This window comes from Nannospalax galili, unplaced genomic scaffold (assembly GCF_000622305.1).
Source record: "Nannospalax galili isolate Female #2095 unplaced genomic scaffold, S.galili_v1.0 scaffold96, whole genome shotgun sequence".
NCBI classification, from domain to species: Eukaryota; Metazoa; Chordata; class Mammalia; order Rodentia; family Spalacidae; genus Nannospalax; species Nannospalax galili.
In genome coordinates this window covers 6,383,097-6,398,445 of record NW_008342018.1, presented here as the reverse complement: position 1 = coordinate 6,398,445, position 15,349 = coordinate 6,383,097, and the positions used below count along the sequence as shown (strand labels likewise).

Genomic DNA, 15,349 nt, shown 5'->3' with positions numbered 1-15,349 from the left:
TTAAATATTTATTTTAAATAAACAAAAGTGTCTTTAAAGATAATATAGTCTAAATGAGTTAATAAAAATGTTTAATTAAATTTTACATCTCAATATGAAGAAAATTGGTTTGAAATGATGCTTTTGCTTATTTTATAACTTGTGGTGTGAAGACATTTTAATTCTAAACTAAAATGTTATCTTAGATAAACTAATCTTATTGTGCAAAATCTTAAATGTAATAATCAACCTTAAAGTAATAAATCACTCTCTTAAAGAATAAAAGATAAATAATTGAATTTGTATCTATAGCAAAGAAACTTGGAGTAATAAACTAATTTGAAAAGTGGACTTTCCTCTAAACATATATGTAAGCTTGCATTAATAAGCAAAGTAGAAGGCAAACATAAAGTGATGAAGAGAGAATCCAAGGCATGGAAAGAGTAAAGGATATTATACATGATGATGCTCAGATCAATGCCTGCCTGCAGCCAGGGCTCCTCTTCACTAAGACTTCATCTTCTGCTCTATTTTCCAAAGCATACAATGACTGTTTATTCTTATGATTATGGTAAGGAAAATACTGAGGGGAGGAAGTATTATAATTCTCTAAATGTGTCTGTATATGTATTTTTGTTTTCTGCCCTTTTTCTTCTTTGGGGAGTTTGTTTGGTTTTATTTTATTTAGTTAGTTAGATATTTCAGACAGGTTCTCACTATGTAACACTGGCTGGCCTGGAACTCACTATGTAGACCAGGCTGGCCTTGATCTCACAGAGATCTGCCAGCCTCTCCCTCCAACACACTTTGATTAAAGTTGTGTGCCACCATGCCCAGCTTTCTAGACGTATTTCATGTGTGGTTACATACTAGTATTCTGTGTTTACAGAGCAAATAGGTGGTTGTATTTATCCAAAGAAAACAACATATGAATCTTGCAAATCACACCTAACATATTTTTATGGAAGCATTGCAGTATTTTTTGAGAAAGCCTTTCTGGACTCTATTTGCTCTACAGTTCTGTTCACTGGTGCATCATAGCTATCTATCTAAGGACACACTAAATGATGTTCTTAGAACTACAGGAAATGTTGAGGTAGAATGTTTAAAAAGATGGGCTTTTTTTGCTTTACATGTGAAAAGCAAATGTGACTGAGTACCTCACAAATTAATGTGGTTTCTTGTGTACAGTAGTCAATCCTAACTACAGTTAGTACAGTTAGGACAAGTGAAATGGTTCAGCAGGAAGTGGTGCTGATTGAGTAAGCCTCACGGCCACAACCAGCATGAAGGTGGATGGCGAACATGGAATCCACAGAGCTGTTCTTTGCCAGCCACATGTGCGCTGTGCTGTGTGCATACCAGGGCACACACACCAGTAATAATAAATAAATAAAATTTAATTTCTTAAAAATACTTTTAAATGAAAATAAAGCTAAGTTTTTAAGATAAGCAAATAGTTTGTTCCAGCTTGTTGAAAATCTATGAAAATTGACACAATTTTTTATGTATGAAATTAGTTTTCTACTTTTAGCTCAAAATAAGTGCATAACATCTTGCCAAAATAAAACTAAAGATGAACATTTTAAAAAATGGAGGCAGCACATTTTTCCTTCCCTGGAGAGACCAGTGAGGCAGACACTGTGAGGCGGCTTGTTTTTCTTCCTCAGGACTAGTCCAGACAAACAAATAAAAAATATCTCCCCAATTTTTCCTCCACTGTCAGCTGTATCTACCAAGGCTGTGCCTCATAAGATAAAACCCGAAACTCTCCCACTTTAAATGCAACAAGGAAGGTGGAATCTGAAAAGTTAGGAAACCTTTAACCTGTTCGTATAAAATTCTTCCTAATGAGATTCAGCAAGGATGACAGCCCTCCACAGCATAGCTGAGGTTTTGCAGTGTGTCTTGGGTGCATGAGCACCTTGGGGGAATTTATCCCCTCAGTCTCTCGGGTGCTGGGCCCACATTTTACCACAGGGACATCTTAAATTTTGATTTTAGTTTCAGCAGATTCTTCAGACTCATCTGACCAATGCCATAGACAATGTACTCATTATGCAGTAGTCAGGTTTAATTAACACCTGATGGGATCCCAGTCCCCAGTGGAACCTGTACATCCTCCAGAGTGATCTAGCAGCAGAGTCAAGGGTGGTTTTGCCCAAATCTTTGACACTGTGCTTGCCTTTGGGTGAGTTGCTGATATGCAAAGCATATCATACAGGCATCATATATGTTTCCAAGGGCAGCATCTCCCAACTGTATTAGGCCAATGTGGTCTCCTTGAGATGTGTAGCAGTAGGTGGCACTCTTGGATACCATGTCAGCAATATAGATTCCTTTCCCAAACATGTAGCCTGTCACAGGAGCAGACCCTGGGACAAGATGCTGACAAAGTAGGTGGTCCTGGACCCATGCCATAACAACTTCAGTTTGTGAAGCTGCATGAAGGGTTCGTAGAGCTTGCTCTCTCCCTCCCACTCTGTCTTAAAGCTATCTATCACTTCCAGGTCACAGGTATTGTATGTGGTTGTGTGAGTGTCCTTAATATAATTCCTGATGACTTAAACTTCTTCAGAGTCTTTGTCAACCTACCTTAATGTCAGTTTTGGGCTTTTTGTAGCCGACATCGATGGGGTCCTTACTGGTGTCATCAGACCAATACCTGAGAAGACTATAGGCCACTTCGATGTCTAACAGGTTGTCCAAGATTTTCACTTTGGCCTGCTCACTACCTGCATTATTCATGAATGGGGGCTTCTTTATTTCAAAGTCATGCGGGATCAGTGTAGAAGCAATTGGAGAGATCCTGGATCTGGGAGTCACTGCTGCTCTGGGACACTGTCTGCTGAACCTTGCTGAAGATGGACTAGGCAACCTAGATCTATCTTTTGCTCAGCTTCCCTAAGGGCATCATTTGAAGGTCAAGCTCATATTCCACCAGTACTTTCTTCATGCTTTCCACATTGAAGGTCATCCCAAGGAGCTCCTCCACTGGATTGGGGGGCTTGGACTTGGAATCAAGCTTTACCATCAGCTTCATCACTGCCTCTTCATCCTGACCATAGTCAATCTCCAGAGAGTAGAACTTCTGGGGATACTTTGTGAAGTTTTTAGAGTGCAAGGCATTTCTGGTTTTCCTTCATATAACGTCATGAAGTCTTCAATGGCACCCTCCTTGGGTGGCATCTGCTCCAGTTTGCTATGGCTAATCGTTGCTGAAGCAGCATGGCTCCGTTCTGGGAGTTTACCAACTGTCAGGATCTTCATATTGGACAGTGGCTTATCTGCTGGGGCAGAGGAGCTCATAGCTATGGGTGCTGAGGCTGCAGAGTGGGAAGGGGGCACCGTCGCTGGGGCACTGGTCTCCTGGGATGGGAATATCTGGGTTTTTTTTTTAACCTTTAGTTTCTTGAGGTAAGTGATGTCTCGAAATTGCTTTGGGGTCACCCACTCCTTCCCATTGGGAGTCTGTGTCATCATGCACTTGCTCCAGGCAGTGCTGTCCCCAGTGAAGTAGTAAGCATCACTCTTGAAGACAAGCTGCCCTGAGCATTCGTCACAGCAGGAGAGCCCCAGATACCATGCCATCAGTGAGGAGGTCCAACATCGAAGACTCTCCAGACTGCACTTGCTACTGGTTGAAGATGAGAAGCTCCTTCAGGTTGCTGGTGGAGCACGCCTTCCGCAGCTCATCCTTGATGCTCTCAATCAGCTAGGACTGGACCTTAAGGCCCTTTTCTAGCTTGCTGCCTTGTCTTTTTCTGTTTTAGACTTCTTGGCCACCTCGACTATTCCATATACCTTATCACCTTTTCTCTTTTCTTGGCTCTTGATGCCTGGGAGCTGCTTCAGAATGTCTTTGCCTTCTGCAGAGAGAAGACTGAAGCCCTTGAGCTGGTTGGTATCATACTCAGGCTGGAAGCGTAGCTCCTCCCGGTTCTTGACAAAGCAGTTTGAATGGTACCAGCCATCGACCATGCCCGGTTGTGGCTTCTCTGGGTCCAGCATCATCTTGAACAGGTGCACCTGGCCATTTTCTGTTTTACCCATACAGCCCTTGCACTTGTGCTTAGGTTGGATTTGGTGCGCTCTGCCCCAGATTCGCTCAGTGTCTTCTCTGCCTTGCTTCCAGTTCCAATCCGGCCTTTGCCTGCCACTCCTCCAGCCTCCTCAGTCTCCTTGACCTTCTGCTGGTTGTTCCACTGCAGTTCAGAACACTCGTCTACTTTGATATCAGGGTGACAGATGGAGTGGCCCACTTTCCAGAAGCGTAAGTGGGACCAGTGTGGGACCTTCCCCTCGAACATGGGCTGCTGCAACAGATGACCATACAGAGTGAGACCTTGGAGATATTCTCGCTGCATTTCTTGCAAGAGGTCACCTGCTCTTGCCATACTCCACTCAGTAAAGCTTATCTGAGGCCTCCACCATCATAGCACTGGTGCCACAGGAGCAGCCAGTCGCTGCCGTTGATTGTTCTGCTAACGTGCTGGTTTCCAGCCATAGAATTTTTTAATGATAAAGTTCCTCTCAGTGGATTCTTAGTCCCCTTATAAGATTCCTTATAGATTTGTAGGGGCATTTCCTAGAACACTTTATTAATTTCCTTTTTCACATACATTAAATGTATATATGTAATATACTAATAATCCTAGTGGCTAATTAACAATTTTAAACTTCACTGGAAAGTCAGTGCTATATTTATAATTTTAAAATTGTTTATTAGCCAATAAGATTAATACTAATAAATATTTTACTATATTTTAAATCCTATGTCACTCAAATACATTGGCTAAACATTAGTGAATTGTGTGCTGTTATCTCACTTGTAATAATGAAGAAAACATCTTTGATGATTTACTGTGGCCAGTGTGTTCCAGGAAGAAATAGGAAAATGGAATAGATTCTCTAGAATCTGCCTTCGTCACCAACAGGACCAAATGCTTGTGTGACAAACCCATCATGTTTTGTTGGACATTTCTTCAAACACCTTACTCAATGAATAAATCAGAAAAAAGATAGCAACTTTCGTTCTGAAAATACAAGTTATAACAACATTGAAATATGTGGCTGGGCACTAAAAATGTTTGCCTTAAAGATTAAGCTATCATGGGAAGCTAATGTGGCTATTCAAGATTAAATTCAACATAATGGTGATCATTACCAGAGAGTTCTTACCTTCTAAAATGTTTTCACATTAATCAGAAACAAATTAAAGCAGGACTTTTGTCCAAAGTACTTCATTTTATTTAACTCTTATTAATGGGGCTTTGAATTTGACAAAAGGATTCCATGCAAAACTTCCCAGTAGCATATCTCCTTGTTAAAAATTATATTTAATTTTACACAGTTTTACACATGTATGCAATGCATGCCAATCTCTCTCACCCTGCCTCCTCACCTCCTGTTACCTGTCAATACCCCTCTTCTCCACAAATTTCACTCACATGTTCCTATTCAGTTTTTCTTATGACCCACTGTGCTTAACCAGGGCTGTATGTGTGGCCATCACTTGGAGCTACTCATTGGAGCCTTGTGAACTCAGCAGTGGGTACACAACTAAAGTCCATGATCACCCCTCCTGAATCTATGGATAGCCCATAGTTCAGAGCTAAAGGGTAGGGCCCTGTTTGGCACCCCCCCTTCCTCTATATACTGTTGATATGAGTGGTGTTGTGTGGGCCCAAAGCAGGTAACTACAGATGTTGTAAGTTCATAATTACAATGATTGTATTGAGTGTTAAGAATGGTATTTTCTGATCCTTCAACCCTTACATACTTTGCACCTCTTCTTCCAGAATGTTCCCAGAGCCTTGGAGAGGGAACTTCTGTTTTAGGCTGTGCCCACAATCCTTACTTTTTCTCTGCATCTTGTGCAATCCTGAGTTTCTGTATTCATCACCATTCACTGTAAAGAGATGCTTCTCTGACTATGCCTAGGAGCAGCTTTTCCCATTGGTATAAGCATGGGTATTTAGAAAGCAGTTTGCATGTCTCTTTCCAAAGCTCTGGGATTCATTTTCAATTTTTCAACAGAAAAGTCCCTTCTTTGCTATCTCAGTTTTCTATTTCAGTGTGTCAACTAGAAAAACTCAGAATGGAAAGGAAATAGCTTGGCTTTCTCACAAATCCAGCATGAGTCTCAGTTCTGTTTTCCCTACTTGTAAGGGGAAAAATAGTGGTGAACTGGAAAATACTTTTCCTTATTAAATGTCCAGTGGTTTTGTCTGGGTGGCAAAGGCTAGTACCAGGTTTATTTAAACCCTTTTAACATGTATCAGGTATTTCTTCCTCAAGGTCTGAATTTGAATTACTGAATTTGAAATCCAAATTATGTTAACTGCTTATTGAGAAATTTATACTCTATAAATACCAATTATTCAAAAGTATAACATGCATTTTCAAAAAAAAGCATTGAACTTACAGCATTTCATCATCAAGGTGATCAGCTAGAAAATGTATCAATGACTCCATTCTTCTGCAATTTTTAGTTGCTTTCAGACCACAGAAGTTCAACAGCTGCTATTCCCCTGTGCTAGTTTTCAGGATCACCAGCACCAGCACACCACCAATGAGAATGGAATGACTCTGAGTTCCCTTTCATTTAGACCAGGGTTCAATATTCCTAAACATCAAGGACATTTCCTCCTCTTTCTTTCTTGCTGGACAATCATCCTTCCTGAGCACTCACACACGAGCAGAGAGAGAGAGAGAGAGAGAGAGAGAGAGAGAGAGAGAGAGAGATTATAAGCAAAACATGAGATAAGGTCAGATTACCCCCCACTTTTGCTCTTTGTATTCTTTCAGTGAAGAATGACATAATTGCGACCATTTGAGTTTGACTCTTTGTGTAAAGTCTCTGCTATACGGAGCTGAGGGTGTGGTTGTATGGTAGTGTCCTTGTCTTGTATGCCCAAAGTCTTGTGCTAAATATACAGAACTATTAAAAAAAAAACAATTTACAGCATGGACTATACTTAGCATAGAGAAGTTATATGAAATATAACTTAACACAGGCTAATATATTAGCTAATTTCTGTTAAATTTATTATTTTCTAGAATTAGTAGTGTGTGAACTGTGTGTACATTGTTGCTTCCATTAATAAATGTAAAATAGTTTGAACCAAATAATGGCTAAGAATTCATAAAATTTGATGTGATGGAGTTATAAACTTAAAATTTTGTTTCCTACAACTTAAGTAATAATCTACTTTGTAATTATTGGGGATGGAATTTTCTGCTTTGAAATGATAAAGCTACATCAATACACTATACATAGAAATTTTTCTTCTGAAAAACTGTATTAGCATTACTTCTGAGAATAATGGCACACCATCTCATGTTGAGAAATGAAGCCAGCCTGGACTTGCAGCAGCTCTAAAATTACCTTCAGTAGCTTCTTAGTACTTATCCCTGATTTCAATCATTACTTGAAACTGTCTTGCATTCTCTGTGTTTCTTTCTCTGTCCTAATAAGTAATTAATTACTGTTTAAGAAAAGAGAAAGACTGGGGCTGGAGAGATGGCTAGGCGGTTAAGAACACTGGTTGTTCTTGCAGAAGACCCAGTTCAAATCCCAGCACCCACATGGCAGCTAACTCCAGTTCCAGGGGATCCGACAGCCTCTCCTGTCCTCTGCGGCATTGCACAACAGGGATGCACTTACCTATATGTAGGTAATACAAGCATATACATAAAATAAAAATAATAAATAAAATATTTAAAAAAGAAAAGAGAAAGATGAAATGATGAAATTTGCAGGTAAGTGGACATATATAGAAATTGTTGTACAAAGTGAAGTAACACAGACTCAGAAAAACAAACGAAGTATGTCCTCCCTCATAAGTGGCTCCTAGCACCAAATCCTTTTAAATTCCAGGTTCTTTTAATAAGATGATGCTATACAGCAGTCCCTTCTGCATTAAATAACTACCATCATCACGACTTTGGCTGAGCCTGATCTCTAAACATAGTCACAACTGGGCTTGTTGACGGTTGTGCTCATTCATTAAAGGCATGCAAAGCAGGGGTCACTGGACTCTCAACTGAGTATCGAGCCGCTCTTCCCAGGCAACTAGTCTAGACTTGGAAGACAAAGGAAAAATGAGGAAGAACCCAATAGAGGACAGAGATATGCTTTTGGAAACCCTTGTCAAGAAACTCCAATGGACTTTCATATGAACATTTGAAAATTGCCCTGTTCTGATGTTTTTCTAGTTCCCTGTCTAGAACTTGTAATTAGGGTTAGCATTAGCATTACAAGTTCTTGCCTTTACTTCTCCTTCACATCTCCTATTAACTATTCAAGGATTTTCTTTTGCCTTTAGAGACAAGAGTTATGCAATTTGGGAGTCTTTTAGATAGACCCACTGAAGGAGTACTCCAATTACCTCACCCTGTGTCCCTGTTCAGCATGGAAGAAGCCAGAGCGGTCTGTGTCCCTATTCCCTATTGGCAATTTGGGTAACCCCTTCAGAGGATGGCATGATAAGAATGGGAGGTAGGAATTGGCTAAGGGATTAGGGATAAAAGATCCCAAGGAAGTGTAGCCAGTTTCTTGGCTAAAAGTCAAAATGTCCTTGGGTCTGTTAGCAACATATTCTGTTCCAAAGGCCGAAAATGTCAAAAGTATTTGCTAGCTTGTATCTAATTATTAAAAGATTTTAGGGTTACCACTTCAGAGGGGGGAATGTTGGAGGGGAGGGAATGGGCATGGATTTTATCAAAATACCTTATATACATGATGAAATTCACAATAAAGTTTTTGTAAAAGTTAAAAAAAAGAATGCAAAAAAAGAAAGAAAAGAGAAATTATGTATTTTCTGCTAATACACTTACTGAAAGTTCAAACCTCAAACATACTGTAACATTTTAAGATATAATTTTTATAAATTAACTAGTGATACAAAATTAATAAACCATACAACTACCAGCAATGTTTCAACTAAATAATAAAATGTTACTTTACCCCCTATGCTTATAACATTTTTTTCTGGTTTTTATTAAAGAACTGTTTTTAAGATGCAATGCCTATTAGTTTGATGAAAGATAGTTAAAATATAAAGAACACATTCCTTTCCTCTTCCCATGTTTCTTCTCATGATTATCAAATGCAGACAAGCTGTCATTTTCATCAAGGTGAAACTGTTCAAATATATCAAGGTATTTCACGTGCGTTTAACAAAGAAACTCATTTCACTGTGTTGAGAGATCCATCTGAGGCTCCCTGCTGGGGCACATGAAAAGATGATTATAGCTACTCAGTCAATGCACAAATCACATCACTGCCAAGTTTCCCTCCTCCAGTTATGGAGCAATGACCTTCGGGCAGCTGCCCATGCAAGGACAGAGAAATACACGTGTCTCTGTCTCAACTCCTCCATGTTAATTCTAATTGACTGCAGTGATATCTGATGGTGACAGTGAAGAAACGTGACAGCTGCAGGCCCTGTTGTTAGAGCCAAAAAGCCACTCTTGTAGAGATCTTAGAGGAGTATATTAAGTACTTTTACTACCTCAGCTGGTCAAGTTACTTTAGCTCATTTGGCATGAGCATGAGCCTGAGAACAGTAAATCAGCTTTAAAAGTATCTTCCTGTTATCTGAATTGTAAATGTTCACTGAGCTAAGAGTAATTCTATTTTATAAATAGAATTGACCCTTGGAACTATAGTAGTGCAATCATGAAAGTATTTCTCTGTGTGTGTCTGTGTGTGTGTCTCTCTCTCATGTGCTAATTTTTCTTTTCTGTTGTTTAACCCCATTTACCCCTTCTACACATAGTAAGTAAAAAAATCTTGATAACTCAAGGTTAGGTCGAGAAAAGGGAATCATTGGTGAACAATCTAATTGGTACTGTGCTTTTGAGAGCTGTTAAAGGCTCAATTTTAAATTGTTTGTAGAGGGGGTAGGGAGCTAGGTCAGAAGTTTAGAACATCTACGGCTCTTGCAGAGGCCCCAGCACCCATATGGTGGCTCAAAAACACCTGTAACTCCAGTTCCTTTAGATTGCATGCTCTCGTCTGACCTCCAAGGGCAGTTTCATGCTTGTGGTGCAAGTGAACTGCACACACACGCACACACACACACACACACACACACACAAACTAAATCTAAAATTGAAGAACACAGAGTCACTTCAGAAAATTTTGAGCCAGATGTGGTGGCTTGAGAGACTGTGGCAGGAGAATTGTTGAGACTGCAAGGGTAGCCTGGGTTACATAGTGCGTCCCAGTCTAGTCTTTCTCATAAAGGAGGACAAGCATGAAAAACGAGGCGGGGGGGGCAAGGTGTGGGATGTGCTGATGGAGGAGGGCATATAAAGATGATTAAGATATTTTGTAAGAAGTGCACAAAAATTGAATAAAAATATACATTTACAAAGGGATGGAAAGGATGAGAAAGGAGAGGAAGATGAGGAGGAGGCAGGCCAGTAACATTCCCCTAGTAACACAACAAAGTATGCATGCTTTTAAGTGCCATATTTTGGAGATTTCCATAAATTAACTGAAGAGATTCCTAAAATGTGTCTTAGAGAGTTTAATAACAGAAGATCATTGTTTCAAAATATTACAACCCAACATTGGGTATACCCTGTCCACTCCATTATAATGTTTAGTCTTCTGTAGGCTGGACGTGATCTAAGTTATCTATGTTCACACATTTTCTTCATCTGATGATACTTAAACCCTTCTCCAAATGTAGTCACAAACACAAATCTGAAGATTGGCTAGAAGTGTTGCGTTAAAATACATAAATAATTGACAGGGGCATAAAACATCAAGTTTTATAACAAAGAAAGCATACAATTAAAATTCATTAATAGATTTTTTTGTCTTAACTTTGAATACTCATCAGAATGGATTATGCGTTATTGAATTTGATACACCCAGATCTTTAAATGTAGGGCAGCATAAAAGGCAGACAGTTAATAATTCATTTCTAAATAAAGAAATGAGGAGCAAATGACATTTAAATGTGGCAAACCATTCTTACTATTTCTGAACTTAACTGAAAAGTAAAACTGACAAAATTAAATTTGGATGTTGCAGTGAGACCAACAGAAATTAAATAGCTTATCTAGCTTTCAAGGATGCCCTTATAAGTGAATTTAATCGCTTGTTTTATCTAATTAGAAAACCTCTAAATAGCACAAAGATTATTAAATTTCCTCATTCATCACATTTTAATATTATCAAGGTATTATAAATTACATAGTGTAAGCACTTTGCTAACATAGTTCTATTTATGATAAGTAATATTTTCTCATTAAAAGATTTCTTCCATTTTTCTCCAATTCTATGCATCTGGTATTTCATATATAAAAACTTGTTATCTGCCTTTATTTAAATTAATGCTCTCATAATGTCTTCTGTCCATATGGCAAGCAGGGAAGCCACTTTCAACACAGATATATGTTTATAAAGGGATACATCAAGGCCCTTTATAGTAACAACTGCATACAAGAAGACCCTGAGTAGTCAAACCCTCCTTTCCGGAAATTATTTTCTGAAGTGTGTTCATTACTGCTTGTTTTAGTTACTCTGCCTGTTGCTGTGATGCTGTGACTTAATGGATAAAGGTGAATAAAAAGCAACTTAGAAAGGAAGAGTTTATTTGGCTCAAAGGTCAGAGGATGCAATCCATCATGGTGGAGAATGCATGGGGTGTGGACAGGGTGGTCCATGATGATCATGACCAAGCAGGGAAAGGAGAGGGGAGGGTTCAGTCTTCCTTTTTTCCACTTTTTATTCATTTCATGGCCCCAGCCCTTGGGATGTTGTGCCAGTGTTCAGGGTGGGTTTTCCTCCCTCAGTCAATTTCCTTAGAAACCCAAATATGTGTCTAATTCCCTAGGTGTTTCTCATTCTAATCAGATATTGTTAACTTCAGGCACACTGTAGATACTGAAGAGTACAAATGATATAATTAGTGTAGCAATTTAAAATGTCAAAAGTTGTTTCAAAGTCAAGACAGCTGCTGGACTGCTCTCAGAAGCACAATTTTGAATCTTTTTCACACAAGATAACAGACTATTTGTGGTGGAAATCAAACAACAAAATGCCTTCAAATAATGAGACATGTTTAATAACTGTTTGATTTGGGACCCTGATCTGCTAAAGTGCATAAGTATACAAACTTAAGTGTCCAGAGTGATTTCTTATTACATTTGCTTAAAAGAACAACAAATAAAATTCAGGAAAAAAAAGTGTGGGGGAGTGGAGAGACGGCTCAGCATTTAAGAGCACTGGCTACTCTTGCAAAAGATTCAGGTTTGATTTCCAGTGACCACATGGTGCCTAAAAACTGTCTTTAATTCTAGTTTCAGGACATTCAACAGTCTTTTCTGGATCACCCCCTCACCCTTCTCAAGGCATTGTATGACACGGTTGCACTTACATACTTACAGGCAAAACATTCAAACATATAAAGTGAAAATAAATAAAGAAGAATAAAATGCAGAAAATAGTTTGGACACTAAATAGAATAAACCATGATAGGACGATGTATATGGACAGGTCCTGAACTTTAAGAATCATGGTTATAGCTTGACTCTCATCCACCTGTAGTTTGCTTAGAGTGATAAATGACAATGACAAATTGTAAAAAAAAAGTCTGTGAGATAACTCATACTGTTCCCACAATTTTATTTCCTATTATAAATATCTGCAGTTCACTTCAACATGTCATATGTTCTTACAGAGATCAGTCTGGTTATTTAGTTTGAAATTTCTCACCAGAAAGACTCAGCTTTACTCAAAGTTATTATCATTTACTTTCTCCAGTTCCTAAAAGTTCACACCTATAGATATTAACAGTGCTATATAGCAATTGCTCAATAAAATACTTTTTATTAAATGCATAAAGCTTTACTTTCATGTAAACACCAAGAATTAGTATTTTAGAAAGAAACTGGTACTAAGCATAAGGTCCACTTAGGGGTTACATAAGCTACATAAAGAAGGAAATCTATGGTTGACAACTTGGTAAATACTTCATGGCATCAAATTTTCATAACATTAAAAAAAACTCATCTTTTTGCCAGTCTACAGCGATGAGAAGAAATTGAGGACACACATTATTAACTCGAATACATGTTCAAAATGGACCATGAGAGACAAGTGTCCCATAATTCTTTTGGTACAGCTGGAACGTCTCTTCATAAAGCATGATCGATGCTGCCCTCTATGTCTGCTGGAAGATGGTTCTGTGTATATAAAGCTGGTTGTCAACTTAATTGGATCTAGAATAAACTAAAAGCATGACTCTTGGCAGGTCTAAGAGGTTAAATCCTGGAAGGATTAACAGAGAGGGAAGTCTTCCCCTGGTGTGGCACCTTCTGGGCCAGACATAAAGAAGTCTGATGGAAAAGCAGCATTCCATTTTGTCTGGCTTCCTTAACTCGTTGTTGGTAAGTGCAAGTGTTCTGTCTTTATTGCTGTTGCTGCTACCATCCTTCATTGACCATAGAAGTCCCCTTTTTCCCCTTTCCAACATGGACTGACCTACAGCTCTCTTGGAATCCTCCATGTCTTCAGCACTAGACAGGGCCTGGTGACATCTAGGTTCCTGGCCTGAGTAGCTACCACCTTCTTATCCTCTCAGGTATTCAGACTACCGTTTTTGCACCATCCAGCCTAGACAGATACTGTAAGTCAATTTAAGAAATTCCTTTCATCATATGTATTCATTATAATGTTTCAGTTCCTCTAGATAACTTTAATTAATACAACTATGATGGGTTTCATGGTAATATAATTTTGGTAAGTCAAGAATACTACTGTATTTCACCTTAAAATTTTATCATGCATTTAGTCTTTGAAAACATTAAGGAAGTCCTGCAATAAGAAAGTTTTAAGTGACAGAAAAGTCATTTCATAAACACACAGGACCAGCAATGCAATATTAAGAACATCTCAAACATTAATTCCTCAGAACTAGTTGCTACTCAAGCTTGTCCCATTGATTCACTTAGAAAAAATGATTTTTGAAAATTTATCCTAAGGGGAGGAGCTGTGTAACCTAAAATTCTTCATTTTTTTCTTATGTTTGAAACTATATCAAATCATTCTATTATAGTCTTAATGTCAATTATATTGCTATACATAAAATGAATTAAGGCTTAAAAATTACACTGGTAAATAATGAACTAGTTTTTATCAAAAAAAACTATTTTATTACAGTTATTTGTATCATAAAATAGGCTTATTTAATATAGTTTTTAAATTTTATGGTTAAATTATGTGAGCTCAAATAACTTAAACAAAAGTAATCTTATGTGTGGCTACATTGAAAGAATATGCCAAGAAAATAACAAAGCACCAATTCAAATTATGAAGAACTAAAAACTGAAAAAACTCATAGGGACAATATGTCTGTGTGCCACAAATCCAGCTTTAGCAGGCTCTGAGAAATGGTAGCTACTGACAAAATACTGTGAATTATGGTACTTATGTTTTTATATCTTTTACTTTACTCCACTATAAGAGAAATAACACATATTGAGACAATTGTATTTGAATCTGAAAAATAATCTATCAGGGAAACTGGAGTGATGGCTCAATGGTTAAGGGCACAGTTGCTCTTGCAGAAGGCCTGTATTTGAATCTAAGCATCCACTACTGTCTGTAACTCTAGTTCCAGGGGATCTGCCGTCTTCTCTGACCTCTTCTATCCACCACGAGCACTGCACTACATAGCTGCACTTACCTACATGCAGATGTAACACTCATACACATTAAAAAACAAAATAAATAAAAATTAAAAATCTGTCAGGAGAAAAAAAAAAAACCTCTACCTGAGAAGATAGAAAGCATCAGTAAGATGATGAAGGAAAGCAAGAAAGTAGATTGCCACAGATCAGTGGGTCCAAACATGATCATACCACTGACAGCAACAGGTTCTTAAAGCAAACTCAGGTTTGCCTTACAGCCCTGCAGGAAGACCAGATGGGCCCTGATAGATTCGATTTTGGTTGGTTTTACCAAGGCCATGAAGCCATTTTCAAGGGTTCAATACTCTGCCCCTGACAGAGGAAGGAGAATCCTACAACCTGCTTGAGTGTCCATGCAGTGAACTGACATTGTTCATCATCAGGAGACAACTGGACAACGCTGCAAGGGCATTCAAGGAGCAGAGTGCCTGGGGTCTCTAATAAATAATATTGGAACCAGAGTAACATAGCAAATACATTCTATAACACACTTGCAGCAAATTATTTATTTATTTATTTATTTATTTATTTTAATTAAAAGAAGCATTTCATTACAACAGCATTAACCTATTCAATAACATTTTTCTGAGCTAGGGTACATCTCTTTCAAAATTGGCTGTACATTTCTATGTTTACAGATGAATTATTACGCTTT

General features: G+C 38.2%; 1 pseudogene; it reads right to left on the bottom strand.

Annotated features, from left to right (window-relative positions):
- Positions 1-1,950: 1,950 nt before the first annotated feature.
- LOC103738019 lies at positions 1,951-4,413 on the bottom strand (annotated as a pseudogene).
- Between the last annotated feature and the right edge of the window lie 10,936 nt (positions 4,414-15,349).